The sequence below is a fragment of the Bos indicus x Bos taurus genome, chromosome 17 (genome assembly GCF_003369695.1).
Source record: "Bos indicus x Bos taurus breed Angus x Brahman F1 hybrid chromosome 17, Bos_hybrid_MaternalHap_v2.0, whole genome shotgun sequence".
In the NCBI taxonomy this organism is placed as follows: Eukaryota; Metazoa; Chordata; class Mammalia; order Artiodactyla; family Bovidae; genus Bos; species Bos indicus x Bos taurus.
In genome coordinates this window covers 46,897,784-46,916,944 of record NC_040092.1, presented here as the reverse complement: position 1 = coordinate 46,916,944, position 19,161 = coordinate 46,897,784, and the positions used below count along the sequence as shown (strand labels likewise).

Below are 19,161 nucleotides of genomic sequence, written 5' to 3'. Positions count from 1 at the left end.
GTGAGAAAACAGCACAAGTTCCCACATTTTCCCCATGAACTCTACAGAGATATCAGTATGGGCAACCCCAGATTTGCATGCCTCACTTCCTAGTAAACACCTGTGTAGGTGATTGATTGTCCAAGTCATGGCTTTAGGAAAGACAGTTTATGTAAATAAGTTAATATGGAGGGGTTCATTTTATTTTCTAACTTGTGTGGCCTAAAATCTAATATGAGAGGAGAATTGTCATAGTTCAATTCTTTGACTGAACAAAGTTCAGTCCATGATGGGAGTACTCATCAAATGGTTTGTTGTTGCTGTTGTTGTTCAGTTGCTAAGTCACATATGATTTTTATTTTGACTTCATGAACTGTAGCATGCCAGGCTTCCCTGTCCTTCACTATCTCCCTGAGTTTATTCAAACTCAGGTCCCTTGAGTCAGTGATGCCATCCAACCATCTCATTCTCTGTCTCCGCTTTCTCCTCTTGCTCTCAATCTTTCCCAGCATCAGGGTCTTTTCCAATGAGTTGGCTCTTCCCATCAGGTGGCCAAAGTATTGGAGCTGCAGCTTCAGCACCAGTCCTTCCAATGGATATTCAGGGTTGATTTTCCTGAATCAAAATCAAATGGTTTCTTTTTCTTCAAATGCGTCAGCTTGTAATTGAATTCACTTTCCAATCATTTCATCAATTTCTATAATAAATACTTCATAATAACACAGTTGATAAAATTATTGCAATAGTTCAAAATATAATCAATTTTTTAAAACTGGTTTCTCATTAACATGAACATGAAGTACTTATAATTTGATCTCATGGGTATGGAGGTGACATTACAATAAATCATATGTAATTTCTATAATGAACGTATGATACAGGGTCAGGCTATTGTCAGTGATTCTCTGAGAAGCAGTCTTTGAGAGGAATAGGAAGTTATACCTTTAAACTGATGTTTTTATAATGTAACTTTTTCATGGAATGCAGGCATGTCTTTTGTAGATTCTGTTAGCATGAAGTCTGATATTCATTGAGTTTAAAAAGCATGATGCAGTTCATAAGTGACTTACTATTACTATCAAGTAATTTCCTCACCAGGGAACATTAAAACTCCTCCTTTTCCATCAATTACATTTAGTTGAGTCAATAGTAAGAATTTCACATCTACTTTAACAAATAATACATCTGGTAAGGTCAAGTCAATGTTCTAAATGTCATGGTCACTGTATACATACTTTAATCATGTTTTAAAATATTTTCTCAGTTTTCTTTTCAGACTAGCTTATTTCCACAGGGGTGGGGCGGGGGGAATGATGTGCTTAGCATTAGCCAATGCAATAAACTGAACTGGTTCCTCTTGGTTCATAAAATATTTACCATGTCCTAAAATGTCAAAATACTTTAGCTTAGTGTTTTCAAAAACTATGATTTATCATGCTGCCAGGGGTGAAGAATTAGATTTATTTTTTGAAGCAGATAATAAAAATAAACTGATATTTTTAAATTAATATTTCAAAATCCATGGAATCAAGTTTCATTTCACATTTTCTTCTATGTTATATGCATCTTTTGTATTAATAAAAATTTATCTAACACACTTCTCATTCCTAAAAAGTAAAATAAAAGTTAGTCAAAATATTAAGCTTTGCTAACGAGAAGTCATTATAATTTGCAACAATTACCTTACATTTAACAATAACTCCCTTCATATTCAGAAGGCCATATGCAGTGATTATACACCCATAGTGGGGAATAAACTTTTTCTTTCACTCCACTGGTATTTTGTATATATATTTTTTTCTTTCACCCACTTATTTATAATAGCTTTAAAGGAAGAATGGTTTCTCAGATATCAAAAGCGGTGAAGCAGCTAACATAGAATTTCATAAGGTTTCTGCTGGGTGGCAGAGCAGCAACAGCTGCATAAGTAGAAGCATTGCTGGGTGCACTTGGTCTTTATCACTAATTCCAGGGCACGGTTGTCTTTGGTGCGTGGCCAGTTTTATAATCAGGAGACAACAGAGAAGCTGCATAATGATGACTTTCATGATGATTTTAGGAGATTGAAGAACTAATGGTTACTATCTTCATGGTTAATGATGAAACCGAAATGATCATGAATATTTCTAGAAATATATTTGAAATTCAAGTCTTCCTAATGAGCAAATTAAGCAATATTTTGGTATTACAGAAGATAAATGAGAAATACTTTTTTAGAAATGTCTTCAAAATGGAGAGTGTTGTACAGAAGATAAACAATAAATCATATTAATAGTAGGAATAGAATCTAATCAAATGTATATATTATTTTAAATGTTTTTGTGAATTTATTTTCACTGTACCTAATGTACTTTTGTGGTTAAAAATAGTTCTTACCTGCTAATATTGTCTTAACTTTAAAAAAGTAATTTAAATGCAATAACATTCTCACATTACCTATTAAAATATTGATAATTATTAAAATCATGGCTTCAAGAAACTTCTTTATTTCAATGTAAATGCCATGAAAATATATTTTTGAAAAGATTTATTTCAGCAATAAAAATAGGTAATAAATTTGGATTCTACATTTAAAGTAATTATGTAATCTAAACATGTGTGTTTCAGTAAGGATATGATATTCCTTTAATGCCTTTCTATTTTGAACTATATAGTCATCGTTTTTAAACTAACCTTTTTTCACTTATAAGTTTTTTAAGATCTTTTCATAGTGTCTGCATATGTGTGACTGATGGTTTATCCATATATGATCAAAATCCTATCACCTTCTCATAATTCTCATTAGCAGTTAGACTTCTATTACTTACAGATCCAATGAAAAATTAGTCAATGATCTTGAATGAGACATGTAATTTGAGTTTCAGTTTTCTCAGCCTTAGATCAATGGTGTAGGAATATATGAAATATATAGTCTTTTATATTCTTAAGTCTGTCCTTCTGTAATAATTTATGTCAATGAATGTCATATTGTATTAGAATTGAGAAATAAGAGACTAAAATCATATATATATATATATATATATATTTCTACTTTGTCATTCTATTTTGAAATTTCATTTTACTATTTAAAGACTAGAAATAGACAATGTGTCTAACACAAATAAGAGGAAATTAGTTAATAATAGTAACATTTCACACAAATAAAACATGAAATTATATTATTTGAAAAAGCTCCCATGTCCCCTCTTTCTCCAACCTCATAGACACACACACACATCACACACATATACCCCACATGAATATAAACATGTGCCTTTGAATAATACATACTTCTAAGCCTATCTTTCACTATCAGTTTTGCTTTGTGATTAAGGCAAGAATTCTGAAGTAAAAGCTAAAATATATTTTCCTTTGATCTATTTTGCTTCCATTTTTCTTGTTCTCTCTCTCATAGTTCTTCAAGGTATAAAAATGTTAAGGGGCCATGCTGTAGGTGTTAGAAAAAAAGAGAGGAGAACTTTTGTTTTACTAACCTCAGGAAACTTAGGAATCTCTATATTTCTTCCTACAAACACTATCCAAAGCTCTCAATGTTAACTTTTGTTTCAGAAACTCTTACAGCACTGTTTCCAGGTATACCTATTTTTGTCTTCATGCTATGTCTTTGCACTCTCCGTTGATTTTTCCCTCATGATTTCACAACATTATATATTTTTTGTAGTTTAATTTTTAAAATATAATCAAAGTACTACATGCAACATGATTTTTAAAAATATCAAATAATTACAGCTCAGTTTAATTATGAAAATGAAGAATTCCCACCATAATCATCCTCTCTCTGCATACATATCCAGAGACAACTTTAATTATTTCTATGTCTTTACTGTTTTTTCCCCCTATGACAGACTTCTAATTTTCCCTCATTACTTATTCTTCCCTTATTCCATTAGCGATAGGACCCTATACAAAGCTAGAAACCTTCCTCCCCAGCCTGTTTTACTGCTAGATGTGGCCTGTGACTGAATTAAAGCCAATGGTGTAAGAGTAACTTCTGGCTACAAATTTTAAAAAATTAAAATAATAGTCTTCTATTGGCTTTCTTTCTTCATTCCCAGGAAAAAAAACAAATGTGGTGTTAGTGAACCAGCTTCTATCAGGCAGGAAAATAGAGCAATAAGAATAAAGGGTACCATCATAGAGTATAGCCAGTTATGTTACCTGACTGCCCAATTACAATAGGCTGCTCTGGGAGAGAGGACTATACTTCTCAAGGACATGAATGAGTCTGAATTAACCTATGTCCTTTTTAGGGCAGAAATTGGCCTTTCCTTTTTTTCTTTTCTTTTTCTTTTTTTTTAACTTTTAAGGTATTTTATCTAGGTAGAGATGTAGGATCATTAAAAGACTAATACATAATAAAACAAAACTAACTCAACATTGTTTTACTCTGACAACCAGTGATTGATGATTATAGCCACTGAACAACAAATATGTAAAACAGATAGCCAGTGGGAATTTTCTGTATGACTCAGGGAGCTCAAACCCAGTTCTCTGTGACAACTTAGAGGGTTGAGATGGAGTGGGAGAAGGGAAGGAGGGGATATATATACCTGTGGCTGATTCATGTTGATGTATAGCAGAAACCAGCACAATATTATAAAGCAATTATTCTCCAGTTAAGAATAAATAAATTTTTAATAATTCCCCAGTTAGATCTGAAGGAAAAAAGAGAGAACATTTAGACACATAGTAGCAGGAGGGTGGATTGTGGACGATGCTAACAGTTCTCAATATCCATTTTCCTTCGCTGTTAAATTAATAAAAACACTCATGTTTTAGCAGATACATAACCACCTGGGTAGAAAAAACATTGTCCAGATTCTCAGATACCCAGATATGACCATGAGATTAATTTTGTCACATGAGTGTGAGTTAAATTCTCAGGTCATGCTATTTAAAAAGGAACATTTTGCTTGGCTTCTTCATTCTCTCTCTCCACATGTATGTGGAAGGATGGTACTGTCCAGTCAGCTTGAATCAAATAGACTGGATATCGTCCCATGAAGACTGAGGAAAAAATATCAGGAACCTAGGTCTTTGGAAGAGTTGTTAGAGTAAACCATCTTATCTAGGTTGGAACACCTTTTTACCTTTTGACTGATAAGTGAGGGAAAAAAAATCTTTATTTTATCTGAACCACTATAAAGTTTTATAGTATTTTGGCATGTGTTTTTACTAATACACAAATGCTTCTGTAAATATTAGGCTTAAAGAGATTTTTAAAAAAATCAACTAAATATATATTTTCTTTACTTCCTCCTTTGATAGATAAGCACATATTTGACATAATTTTTACACTTTCCCACCACTCCAAGGTTTAACTATACATTTCAAAATGTTCATTTGTATTTCTATTTCATATTCCATCACCCACAACTGTATTTCTACTCCTATTTTACATATTAAAGTTATTAGTCTTCCGTACTTTTCATTTATCTTTCCTCTCAAATTGCAGCTCCCAAACTTACCAATTATGTTTTTATACTTTTTGAAAGTAAATATTAAATTTAAGAATCCTATGGTTATGTATTAATAAAGTACATTCTTTGAGGAAAGCACTGTTAGCATAGGATTTCTCTTGTGCTCAGGCATCACTTGAGGAACATTCTTAGAAATAGGGACATTTTCTTCCTTAGAGATAGCCTTACTAGTGAATTCCATCCATTTACTTCATTATAATGCATACTTCCGTAGATTTGCAGCATATATAATTTGAAAGGACTTGTATTTACTATTGTCCTGGGTTGGACTCACTTTTTGCTTCGGTCTTTGTTCTTGTTTTATTCCTTAGCCCCACTGGTGGCAATGAGAGGTGGATGGGTTATAGAACCAAAAGTTAAAATCAAAAGGAGATACATGGAAATAGAATTATCAGTTCAAAATAATTTTCCCTTAAATTTTGAAGCAATTTCCCCATTGTCTTTCAAAAGCTGTAGAAAGTTTTCTACAGTTTGATTCTTGTTCTATTAGATTTATTATGTATTTTTATTTGCTTTACTTTTAACTTTTATTTGCATCTTTAAAATGGTACATGTGTGTTAGTCACTCAGTCATGTCCGACTCTATGCGACCCATGGATTGTAGTCTGCCAGGCTCCTCTGTCCATGGAATTCTCAAGTGAGCTGCCATGCCCTTCTCCAAATGGTATACCAATATATATAAAATGTATATATATATAAAATGGTGTCTGTGTGTAGTGTAAGTCACTCAGTCGTGTCCAACTCTTTGCGACCCCATGGACTATCCAATCTATGGAATTCTCCAGGCCAGAATACTGGAGTTGGTAGCCTTTCCCTTCTCTAGAGGATCTTCCAAAACCCAGGGATGGAACCCAGGTCTCCCGCATTGCCAGCAGATTCTTTACCAGCTGAGCCACAAGTGAAGCCCAAGAATACTGGAGTGGGTAGCCTAGCCCTTCTCCAGGGGATCTAACCAACCCAGGAATTGAACTGGGGTTTCTGGCATTGTGGTGGATTCTTTACCAACTAAGCTATGAGGGAACAGTTCCTTATACAGGGCAGTCAGAACAGGCCTTCTTAACAAAGTAAAGTGGAGCAGAGACATTAAGGGATGCGTGGGGATGGGCCCAGCAGGTCCGGGAGGGGATGGGCCGTCTCCTTCCCATGAAATTCTCACTGTACCTGCTGCAATGGTGTACTAATAAATATGAACTGTATACCAATATATATTTCAACATATTTTAAATATTTCTTTAAAGGTGTACATTTCTTTCATGGATTCTGTTTAGACACTGTAATCCTATTTTAATTCCTATGCCATTCAGCTTTGGGATATTTTTTACTATTATAGTTCTGTTATTTTTCTTATCCCCATTTTCTTTCATTGCCTTTGAGATGTCTAATGTTTAGCTCAGATACAATTTGCTATTTGAAATCATACCAGTGAAGTGCAGTTTCTACCTAACTAGCCTATATAATGGTCACTGAAATCCTCAGACATTACTTGATGATTAATAAATTTGAACAAATATGGCTCCCGCTCTTTTACCCACTCCGTATTTTTCATGCCTTGAAATATCTTCTTTAGTACAATGTTTTGTCTGTTAAAAAAAATTAGTGAAACTTCAGAGTACATAAATATAGTTCTGATGTGAGAATTTTCTCCCTTCTGAGTGAATTTGTCCCACCTCTGAACCTTCTAAGATACCCTGGTACATTCAGAGTTCTAGAGGTCTCAAGAAGAACCTAAGCAGGTATGCTCATTAAAGATGACCTCATTTGTTTCTTTCTCTGCATAGGGTCAGGAACAGAAATAAAAATAGAATTCCCTTTCTGGATTCATAATTGGGTCCCTGAGTGAATGAGTCAATGATCTGAGGACTGGCTTGTTATAATGACCTGTAAAATCAAAGCAAATTAAGAAGTTTGAAAACCAAAGCTATTTTCAAGGTTCAGTTTTGAGCGGGTGGCAGCAGAACCCCTTGAAAAATAACAGTGATCTTTTAAAAGTTATTTTTAAATGGAGGATAATTACTTTACAATGTTGTATGGTTTCTGCCATATATCAACATGAATCAGTTACACACAATGTCCCCTCCTTCTTAAGCCTCCTCCCACCTCCCACCCCATCCCATCTCTCTAGGTTGTCATAGAGCATGAGGTTGAGCTCCCTGGAGTAACACTCAACTTCAAAGAGAGTATGGATCAGTTGTATGGGGGAGGACTCCAGTGTTGTATTTGACTGATAGTTCCCAACTAGGTTCCTGGGAATCAGACAATAATGACTGAAGGTATTAGAATAAAACACATTAAGTTGAATCTCAACTCATTTAGATTTCTTTTGTTTACAAATATCCTAAGCTGCATTTTGATTAAAATAGTTAATAATAGCTATTAAAATGATTACTGTTGTTCAGTTGTTAAGTTACATCAGACTCTTTGTGACCCCGTGGACTGCAGCATGCCATGCTTCCTGTCCTTCACTATCTCCTGGAATTTGCTCAAACTCATGTTCATTGAATCGATGATGCCTTCCAACCATTTAATCCTTTGTCGTCCCCTTCTCTTCCTGCCCTCAATCTTTTGACTCACTGGAATAGACTCTGATGCTGGGAAAGAGTGAAGGCAGGAGAAGGGGATGAAAGAGGATGAAATCGTTGGATGGCATTACTGACTCAATGGACATGAGTTTGAGCAAGCTCTGGAAGATGGCAAAGGACAGGGAGGCCTGGCATGCTGCAGTCCATTGGGTCACAAAGAGTTGGTCACGACTGAGTGAACAACAACTGCTCTTCCCATCAGGTAGCCAAAGTACTGGCACTTCAGCTTTAACATCAGTCCTTCCAATGAATATTCAAGATTGATTTCCTTGAGGATGGACTGGGTGGATCTCCTTGCAGTCCAAGGGACTCTCAAGAGTCTTCTCCAAACCCACAATTCAAAAGCATCAATTCTTCAGTGCTCAGTTTTCTTTTGGTCCAACTCTCACATTCATACATCACTACTAGAAAATCCATAGCTTTGACTAGACAGACCTTTGTCAGCAAAGTCATGTCTCTGCTTTTTAACATGCTGTCTAGGTTTGTAGACTGTATCCATTAAATGACAGCTCTTATGAGCTGTATTTTCTAACTAGAAATAAATGTTAAAATTCCATGTTAATATTGTACCATTATGTTAAAATACTAAAAATGTAAGTAATGGAAATAATCCTATCTTTTTTTAAAATTTTATTTTATTTTTTAACTTTACAATATTGTATTGGTTTTGCCATATATCAAAATGAATCCTCCACAGGTATACATGTGTTCCCCAACCTGAACCCTCCTCCCTCCTCCCTCCCCATACCATTCCTCTAAAATGAAGTGATTTTTGTGTAAAATGCTTTTTTTTTCTGACTAATAAAAAAATGACTGCTTTTAGTTAGAAATTAATAGACTCTGAGCTACATTTTAATAAAATAATAAAGTGAAATAAAATAAAATAATTTTTACTTGGAATTTATACATCCTTTGTGGAAATGGTGTGTTTATAGTTACACGAGTTCACAACAGTTTTGGATAGTTACCTTTGTACCTATAGGTACCTATAAAATTACCTTTATACCTGAAACGGAGAAGGCAATGGCACCCCATTCTAGTACTCTTGCCTGGAAAATCCCATGGATGAAGGAGCCTGGTAGGCTGAAGTCCATGGGGTTGCACACAGTCGGGCATGACTGAGTGACTTCACTTTCACTTTTCACTTTCATGCATTGAAGAAGGAAATGGCAACCCACTCCAGTGCTCTTGTCTGGAGAATCCCAGGGATGGGGGAGCCTGGTGGGCTGCTGTCTATGGGGTCGCACAGAGTCAGACACGACTGAAGCGACTTAGCAGCAGCATACCTGAAAAAGCCTCTATTTAGATAGGAGAAGGTATAATTTAATAAAAGGGACTTTGTTCTGATATTTGTAAGACCTGAACTTCCATCTCATTTACAATCTTATGCTAACTTTCATAAGATAATTAACCTCTTTGATCTGTGAAGTAAATATATCATGTTATAAATAGAAATATTATGCTTGATCCAAAATAGGAGCTGACCTATGAAAACTGTATTTCCATTTCATATGAAAATCTAGGACATATAAGAAGAATTAGAAGGTAATATGTTTTGATCTCCCAAATGTACTGTATGCTATTCATTTTGATATGAATAACAAACCTTTTCGTAGTTTCAAGCAATGCCTTTTGGGATATAGTCTATGATGCTTATGTAAAATATCTTGCAGATGCTTTATTCCTTTAACATTTGCAAAATTTGTATTTCATCCTCATGAGTCTTCTGTTTTGTTTAAGGCCGAATAGGGTAAATGTTGGTGCATCTAATTAGCATCAAAAAATACCAAGTTGATCAGATAGTAATTCAAAAGCAAATACACATGGTCTTGTTATAGAGGTAACTAGATTTTACTTTAATGCTCAGTAGATGAAAAACATGTTCCCCAAGTATGTGTTCAGATTGGCTTTCTTAACTCTGTTTCAAATTATATAGTTCTTTTAATTATTCTTACATTTAATAAATGTATTTGGCATATTTTTAGTAACTTTCACTTAATTTGGAAGTATGCTCTGGTTTCTCTTCTCTATTCTAAATATCTAATCTATTCTAAATATCCTAAATATTTCTAGTAAAGAATATTTTGTTATTGAAGTGCTTGAAATGCTAGTAACTATTAGCAGCTATGTACTTTCATTATATCAAGTTCAGTAATATCAACTTGATAAAAGAACAAGAATAAAACAATATTATTAAATAAATATCAATGTTAAAACCACTTTCTCTTTGTATTTTGGCTCCTGTGTGCTCTGTCACTGAAAAACAAACAAGTATTTCTAATTTCACATGTCACCAAGAAGCAATATCATTAAGAAACCAAGTTAAAACACATTACTTTATTGTAAAACCAGTAATATATTTCAGCTTTAAAACCAGTTCTTTTCACTTATGTCTGTACATGTATCTTGATGAAAAGTAGAAACCTGAACTTTTGAGTGACACTATTGCTTTACAGAATGATAAAGAACCACAAAACCCTAAAATTCTGAATTTGAATACAAGTTTTGTCAATTAACAGCTACATAAATTTCAGGTATCACATAACAGCTTGAAGTCTCAGTGACCTCACTGAAGAAAAGCAGGTCATATCTACTTTGATGAATTTTTAGTATGCTTACCTTTCAAAATTTAGATAAAATGCCTGATATATCACTTAGTAAATAATAAGTACTCAATATTACTAGGCACAGTGATAATATATTTTACTTGTTCACACTCCAGTTTTGTTGAAAAATCAGTAAATAATATATAGAAAGTGTGGAAAGAAAGGAAAAATATTTTTGTCATTCGAACAGCACTGTTAACATATGCTTCTATTTTTCCCTATGTATATTGTGCTTAATTGTAAATATGGTATAATACAATTTATAGACTTTTACATTTTAATTTATATCAGGGACATTTCTCTATGCTTAGACATGGGCATATTTTTCATAGTTTCATAGAATTTTTTCAGGCGTGAAGATGAAAATTCCACTTCTATAATTTGAAAAGAGAGTGATCTGTTTACAGGTGTTTGACACCACTCACCTGGAAAACACAAGTGTACCCCTCCTCCACACACACACAAATAAAAATGATCAAAGGGATATATAAAACAATATTGAAGATATCAATCAGAAGAAGCCTGAATATGGTACCATACAACATAAATTCCTGTTAGACATACTAAAAATATACTCATTAACAAGGAAGCTGTAATATATTAAGAACTAATATGGAAATGCAATAAAAACTGCAATTCTCTAATTTGGAGGGTCAAGGGTTATAGAAGAAGCTAGAACACTGGGCAGGACTACCTCATTTGGAAGTGCTGCTAATGTGATAGAGCCATAGATTTCAAAAGGGATATGCCCACATATAGACACATTGGACAGAAAACACCTGTTGATACCAGAAAGGCACCTTGATCTTAATTGCTCCTTATACTCTGGACTTATCTTGAACTACCAGAGCAGTTGGCTGATGTGGTAGTAGTATTACATGAAATGGCAGGATCATGACATGCTGTTACACATCTCTACAAAGTCACAGAGAGAAACATCCCAGTATTGAGACTAGACATAATCATATCTTGTATCTACTCAAACAAAAAACTGAATTACAAATACTGTCCTTAGAATAGTAAATTCAACAAACATAGAAGAGCAGTGAAGCAGAAAGTTCCAGTGAATCATTTCTCATATCAATTGATATGCTGAATCACAGGAATGGTAATATTTGCATAATATAGTGTTTCAGCTAAAAATATGAGTATTTATTTGTTCAGCACAAATTAATAATGAAAAGAAGTAATAAAATCATGAATAATTTATGCATAAATATCTGATGAAGAGAAACTTCTCCATTCATTGATAAATATAAGGAAATATAAAATATGCAATAAAAGATAAAATAGAAAAATATGAAATAAACAGATTAAATCGACTCTATTTTGAAGCTTGACTGTGTTACATAGGTCCAAATAACATAATCACATTATCTCAGTTTAACTAGAGAATTTAGGATGGTTAAATTCTAGAATTCTCCAATAATTTTGTAATTAGATTGACATGATTTCTTAATAATTTAGAAGATTTAAACTAATTATGTGTGTAAATACATAGCTGTTCATCATATATTTATATTTAATCAGGGTTCCCAGAAGTTCTTAGGAAACCAAGATATATCTCAGGTAACTTTTAACTTTTATATACATTATATGTTTAGATATACTCATAAACAATGATTTATCTAACACAAATAATTTGAGCAACTAAAACATAGTTCAGGGCAGCTCTTGAGTTTTCAAGGCTATGAGACCAAAAGTACAGAGGGAAATTTTTCCTTAAAAAAATAAGTTAACTAGAGTTCATAAAGGAGATATTCCTAGAAGATGGTGCATATCACATGTTTCCATAATATATATAGCTGAATGATAGTAACTGTTTTTAGTTTCTTAGGATTGTCATATCAATGTATTACTAACTGGTGGCTTAAAAAAACAAGATAAATTTATTATTGTGCTGTTTTGGATACTAGACATCTAAAATCAGTATCAGCTTGGCTGCTTCCTTCTAAGGGCTCTGAGTGATCAAAGAGAATGTTCTATTTAACTGCACACAATGAATAAGGCAATTTAAATTACAAAAGTGATTTCAATTTGGGCACTGTATAACAAAAGCCTATCGTGTAAAAATACATGCTATTTACATATGTGTTGATTAGAATGAAGATTGTTAACATATCATTAAATAAATTACCAGGATATAACACTAACATTTTTGTTGATTTTTATCAGAGTTGTTGATTTAAAACCCACTTAATAAAACATATTTTTATTATAATAATGTGGACTGAGTTTGACATTGAGTATCTTTGTTTTAGGAAATTCAAGAAGATTTATTTCATAAAGATTTATTTCTATAATTTCCTATATGTGGATAAATACCATCTCTTACAGGAAGTAGCTTTTAACTGCCTTATAAGTCTTTTTGTAAAAGTTTTAAAGACCACATTTTACAGAAATCTTTTAATTTATTTTATTATATTTTAAATAATCAAAATTCAAACATTTAAATATCTTTTAACTAGATAAATTTAGAGACACTTCATATGAAAATTTAAAAAATTATACTTTAGTAAAGAAAAGGCTTACTAAATATCTACTTGAACTTATTGATTATATATTATTGTTGAGTATACTTGATAAGTTTGTTGACAAAATTCCAAACCTTAATGGCCATTAAAAGTAATGGTTGAGCTATTAAAATCTCTGTTAGAGCAATTTGGTCTAAAAAGCATTGTACTGGAGTTCATGACTGAATGAACCACAAAATTATTGAAAGCATTTGTCAATTACCAAAATGGAGCAATATTAGTAAACATTTAAAAAATGAGTATGCCTTTCAACTACATGGCATCTAAGGGACACAAATCTATAGAAAGTAAAGGAAGCAAATCAAACAACCTTTCTGCTCATCAAGACCTTTAACCTTTCTCTGTTGACAAATTCATAATCACATTGGTTCTCAGAGCCAGCTAATTTATTGATTACATGTGAGGCACATCTCTCCTTCATCATTAAGGAAATAGAGAATCACATTTTAATGGAGTTATAAATAGTCTTTTAAAGAGATAGCACTATAAGTTCAGCATATTTTTGATACTAATTTATTTTATGTTGAATGTGCTTTAGTTTCTCTTATGGTTATTGGACAGCTCCAGTTTTTCTCCTCTTTTTTTTGACAATTTTGATAAATTAGGCACTGTTTGAAAAATATCCATTTCATTATATTTGAATATTTTATCACCATAGAGTTATGTATCGCTTTAATGTTTATCACTCTCTTCTGTGTATTCAGCTTTTTCATCATTTTTGTTTCTGTGTATTCCTATTTCCTATAATTAATAACAATGAACACATTACAATTTTATTCTTTTTTTTTGGAAAGGCAGCTACTATATTTATCAGTTCTTATTTATTCTTTTCAAATTCATTTATTTCTGCTTTTGTTCTTATTTATTTGTTTTTCTGATTTCTTTTGCATTGCTATAATTTTTGGCATTTCATGTACTAAATGGTTATTCTCATTTTTGGGGGTTAATGTTGAAAATATTTAAACACTGTCATGTGTCTAATTATCCCTTTGGTCATCAGATCAGATCAGTCACTCAGTCGTGTCCGACTCTTTGCGACCCCATGAATCACAGCACGCCAGGCCTCCCTGTCCATCACCAACTCCCGAAGTTCACTCAGACTCACGTCCAGTCATAGCCAGTTTCAAAGAGACATGTACAACGACTCTACTTGGGGCAGTGTTCTAGTTTAGGAAACATGGTTTCAGTTGTAAAGGTGAATGATAGACAACATTGATTACTTATTCTGATCTAAGCATTTAAGTCCTTATGTATATACACAATTAAGGTAGCCCCATGAGGAAAGTTCTACTCCATATTTACTTTACTGATGATATAATTAACACCTAGACTTGCTGATATCTTGCTCAAGATCTTCATTTATGAAACAGCAAAACCAAATCTCAGTATGACAGTCTCACATGTCAACTTGGCTGGACTGTGGTCACTAATTAAACACTAGATGTTGCTCTGAAGGTATTTCACAGATGTGATTATTTGGAATCAGCTGACTTAATTAAAAGGAAGTTACCTTCAATAAAGTCAGTGGATTTAATTCAGTCAGTTGAAGGCCTTAAAGACAAAAATTGAGTTTTCACAAAGAAGAAGAAATTCTGCCTCAAAACTGTTAACAGAAATCTTGCCTGAGTATCTTGCCTGCTGGCCTGCCCTATAAACTTAGCAGCCCCCCATACTTCATGAGCCAAATGGTTAATCCAGCTCTTTCTCTCTGTCCAACCCTTCTTCCCTCCCTCTTTCTCTCTCTTTCTTTCTCAGTGAATCATACTTCTTAGCCATTTACCCAAGATATAGACACAAACTGATGTCAATATTTCATTAAAAACTGCTATGATTCCTATCTGTCATCCCATGAATTTTGAAAGAGGCTTTGCTTCTTTTTATGCTTATTATTTGCTGATTTATGAGATTTTTTTAAAAAGAATCTTACTAGGGTTCCATAAGTATCACTGAATCCTATATTTACAGAGATCAGAGTCTTGTCATGGCAACCTCATATTTGACTGTTCCCTCTGCACTTAATATTGGTTTACTTTCAGCTCATGGTTTCTGACATATGCTCATTCTCTCCATGAACTATGAAAAGAGACAACAGATATTCCACTCTTCCTCAGTCTATAGAATACCACCAGACTGGCCTGATATTCCTATAAATCCTAGTGGAAAACAAAAACAAGCAAAAACCCCCAGAAAACCATGAAAAAAAAAAAGTGAAATACATGATGCACATTATTAAAACTATGCACATATTTCAGTTTGTTTTTTGACGGACCTCCCTGGGGAACTTAACATATCTAACCATTCTTGCTTTACTGAAACTTTCCTCTTTTGATATCTTTGACAGTCAGGCTGTACGTGTTAGTTTTTTTACGACTTTCCTTAGTTTATCTCTGAAATATTCATGTGCTTTTTCTCTACCAGGACAATTTCCTATATACACATAGCTTCAACTAGACTACTTATACCCTAATATCTCCAAACAACTGCATAACCTGTACAACCGTACAATTCAGTCATGCCAGTCATTTTCAAGTGGTCCAGAGTCACTTAAAGTTATATAAAAGGTTAACTGGTCACCCCCTCCCACCTCTACTCTATTCCAGTCACACTCCCTCTCTCTCATGATCCATAGTCTCAGGGACTCTATTATTCAGACAATTGAAAACCAGAAATCTAGGAGGAAAATAGTCTGCTTAAGATGAATGTTCAATGATGCTACCAATTTCCATCGTCTTCTATCTCCATTATTGTGACTAAATTACTTTGTTTGTACATATTGTGTATTTACTAGATTGCAAACCTTGTGAAGATAGAAATGATGCATTTTACCTTTATATGGCCAAGGGAATTCAGTGATAAAAATGTGGGAAATAAATGAAATAATAAATTACAAATATGATATCTATGTAAGCATATCTATTCTCATAGATTTTATCATTCTTATTGAACATTACCATACATTGTATCTGGAATACACTTGAGAAAGTTATCATGCACTGCATTTGAGACATGTGCCTAAATTTTTGATAGTCAAATGAGTCCAAAACATACATTTCTAATGCCACATGACAAAGTGTCCAACTGGGGAAAAATATACAAGCAGAGAAGTAGTAGAGACAAGTCATTGTCCCATTATTTCCAGCTAGGCATAACTTGATCTGGCTCATAAAAGGAGCCAGGCTTATTATTTTTGGCTAATCCTCATTCCCATCCCCAGTAAGGCTTTATACATCTATCTGCAAGAAAGGGAACAAAGAGCTCTGTGATCATGTAATGATGAAAACTCCTGGCTATGGAGTGCTTTGTTAGAGAAGGGGAGCCTCTGAAGCCTGGTGGCTGGTGTCACCCTGTTTAGCTAACGAGGACCTTCTGAATCAATTCTCTGTTCAGCTGTCAGAGAAAGAAAATGAACCAATGAGACTGTCCAAATTTGTTGCCTATCAGTATTCAAGTGGAAAATTCATTGCCAAAAGGCAGTATGATATAGTGGGATAACATTGTGATTTTATGATTTTTAAAATCAGGTAAACATTTGTTGGAATCTCAGATGTGCCCTTCATGAGTTGTGTTCTTTAAACTCTTTTAATAAAAAGGAGTTTTTAAAGCTGAATTTATAATAGAGACCATTACTGTTATTGGGTACATTAACTAAAAATGTACATATTAGTTCAATGATTATACTAATTCTGTACTAATTTATGTACCACTCAACCAATTTACTAAATAACATACATAGAAAGTCTATATCCAATAGAAGATAGGCTTCCCTGGTGGCTTAGCAGTAAAGAATCCACTTGAGATGCAGGAGATCTCCTGCCAATGCAGGAGACTTGGGTTAGATCCTTGGTTCAGGAAGATCTTCTGGAGAAGGAAATAGCAAACCACTCCAATACTCTTGCCTGGGAAATTTCTTGGACAAAAGAGCCTGGCAGGCTACAGTCCATGGGGTCACAAAAGAGTTAGACATGATTTAGCCACTAAAACACCACTACCTATTCTTTGTTGTTGACCAACACCTACATCCAGTAATAAATAACTTTTAAGACCCTCTCATTTTTAAAATTTACATTAAAAAATTAACTCCCCATGGTCTCTTATAGCTACAGAAAGACAGACTTTTATTTATTTTACTTATTACTTATCACTTCATGATAAATAAAAGTCAACAGAAACCATTTTTTTAATTGATGGAAATTAAGTGATAACAGAAACCAAAAATTCTGTAAGCATTCATTTCACTTACTTATTATTTAGAAATTGGATCTACATAGATTTTTGACATTGTTCTTTTAATATGCTAGAAAATTATTAATATTTAGCTTCTTTTCCTATAATGCACACCTTTTCAAATATAAGACCACTTTAGCTCCCAGAGTAAGCAAATGAATAAAAAATTAGTTGGTAGAGGAACTCCTCTAACTTGGAGACTGAAAGGGTAGATAAATGCAATTTTGGAGATTCTTATTGTAGTCATAAATAAAATTGACAAATGAACGGGATTTCTGATCACTATATTACTAAACAGAGGTCTGAAACCGATGATTAGTTTAGCATTTGTGAAATTTGGATATGAACAAATTCAATGTAATAGTCCTAGATTTTGAAGAGAACAAGAATATGAAGAAATATTTTCAACCTCTCCAACCAAGTACAAAATATAAGAATTTTCTGTTTTTTTAATATTTATAAAAATGTTGTGCAAACATTACTGAAGGGCACTATACCATCACAGCCAAAATTATCTGATAATCAACACAAGATAAAAACTGTCACCATAATGAACTGTGATTGCTAAAGATCTTCAGGAACCCGAGGGCACTCAGATGTAATTAAAGAAATAGATTAGGAAAAGAACCACACTATAATGGTAATTTGGAAAAAACCTGCAGAAGTATTTTCTTCCTTATACTTTTCCCTAATTCATTTTATGATGTATAAGCATTAAGAAAAAATAATATGCTACACAATAAATAACCTTCATGTTAAACAAAATTTTACCTTAAAAATAAGCATTTTAAAAGTCCCAACCCCTCGTGGAGTCCCTCAGATTGAAGTTACATTTGACATTGATGCCAATGGGATTGTACATGTTTCTGCTAAAGATAAAGGTACAGGACGTGAGCAGCAGATTGTGATTCAGTCTTCTGGTGGATTAAGCAAAGATGATATTGAAAATATGGTTTAAAATGCAGAGAAGTATGCTGAGGAAGACCGGCAAAAGAAGGAACGAGTTGAAGCAGTTAATATGGCTGAAGGAATCATCCATGATACAGAGACCAAGATGGAAGAATTCAAGGACCAACTGCCTGCTGATGAATGCAACAAGCTAAAAGAAGAGATCTCCAAAATGAGGGAGCTCCTTGTTCAGAAAGACAGTGAAACAGGTTAAAACATAAGGCAGGCGGCATCTTCCCTTCAGCAAGCATCATTGAAGCTTTTCGAAATGGCATACAAAAAGATGGCATCAGAGCGAGAAGGCTCTGGAAGCTCTGGCACTGGGGAGCAAAAGGACAATCAAAAGGAGGAGAAACAGTAACAGCAGAAAACTTTGGAGTTGAAAGGACAACGTGCTTGGGAGTGAAGGGATTTCCTGAGCTGAAACGGGCAAACTTCAGTCTTCTACTGTGTTTTTGCAGTATTCTATATATAATTTCCTGAATATGTAAATTTAGTGACCATTAGCTAATGATCATTTCATGAGTAACAAGTCCAGCAGTACAAAATTCACAGTATTCTGTCCCTAGCCTGTCATTCTTTTTCATTTCAGCTGCATGTAAAGTTGGAAAGATGATTTATTGATCATTCTAAAGAGGTAACATTGTTTTGTGTTGAAGTAGTCTATGGGGTCGCACAGAGTCAGACATGACTGAAGCGACTTAGCAGCAGCAGCAGCCGTATTTTCAAGGGGTGAAATCTCACACAGTGAAGACAGTTGGGTCTGGAATGAAACCACAAGGTGATGAGATCCTTCTAGTGACCTGAGTAC

The 19,161-nt window shown here is 33.7% G+C and overlaps 1 pseudogene; it reads left to right on the top strand.

Annotated features, from left to right (window-relative positions):
* The first annotated feature begins 18,360 nt into the window (after nucleotides 1–18,360).
* On the top strand, nucleotides 18,361–18,842 carry LOC113907746 (annotated as a pseudogene).
* Nucleotides 18,843–19,161: the final 319 nt, after the last annotated feature.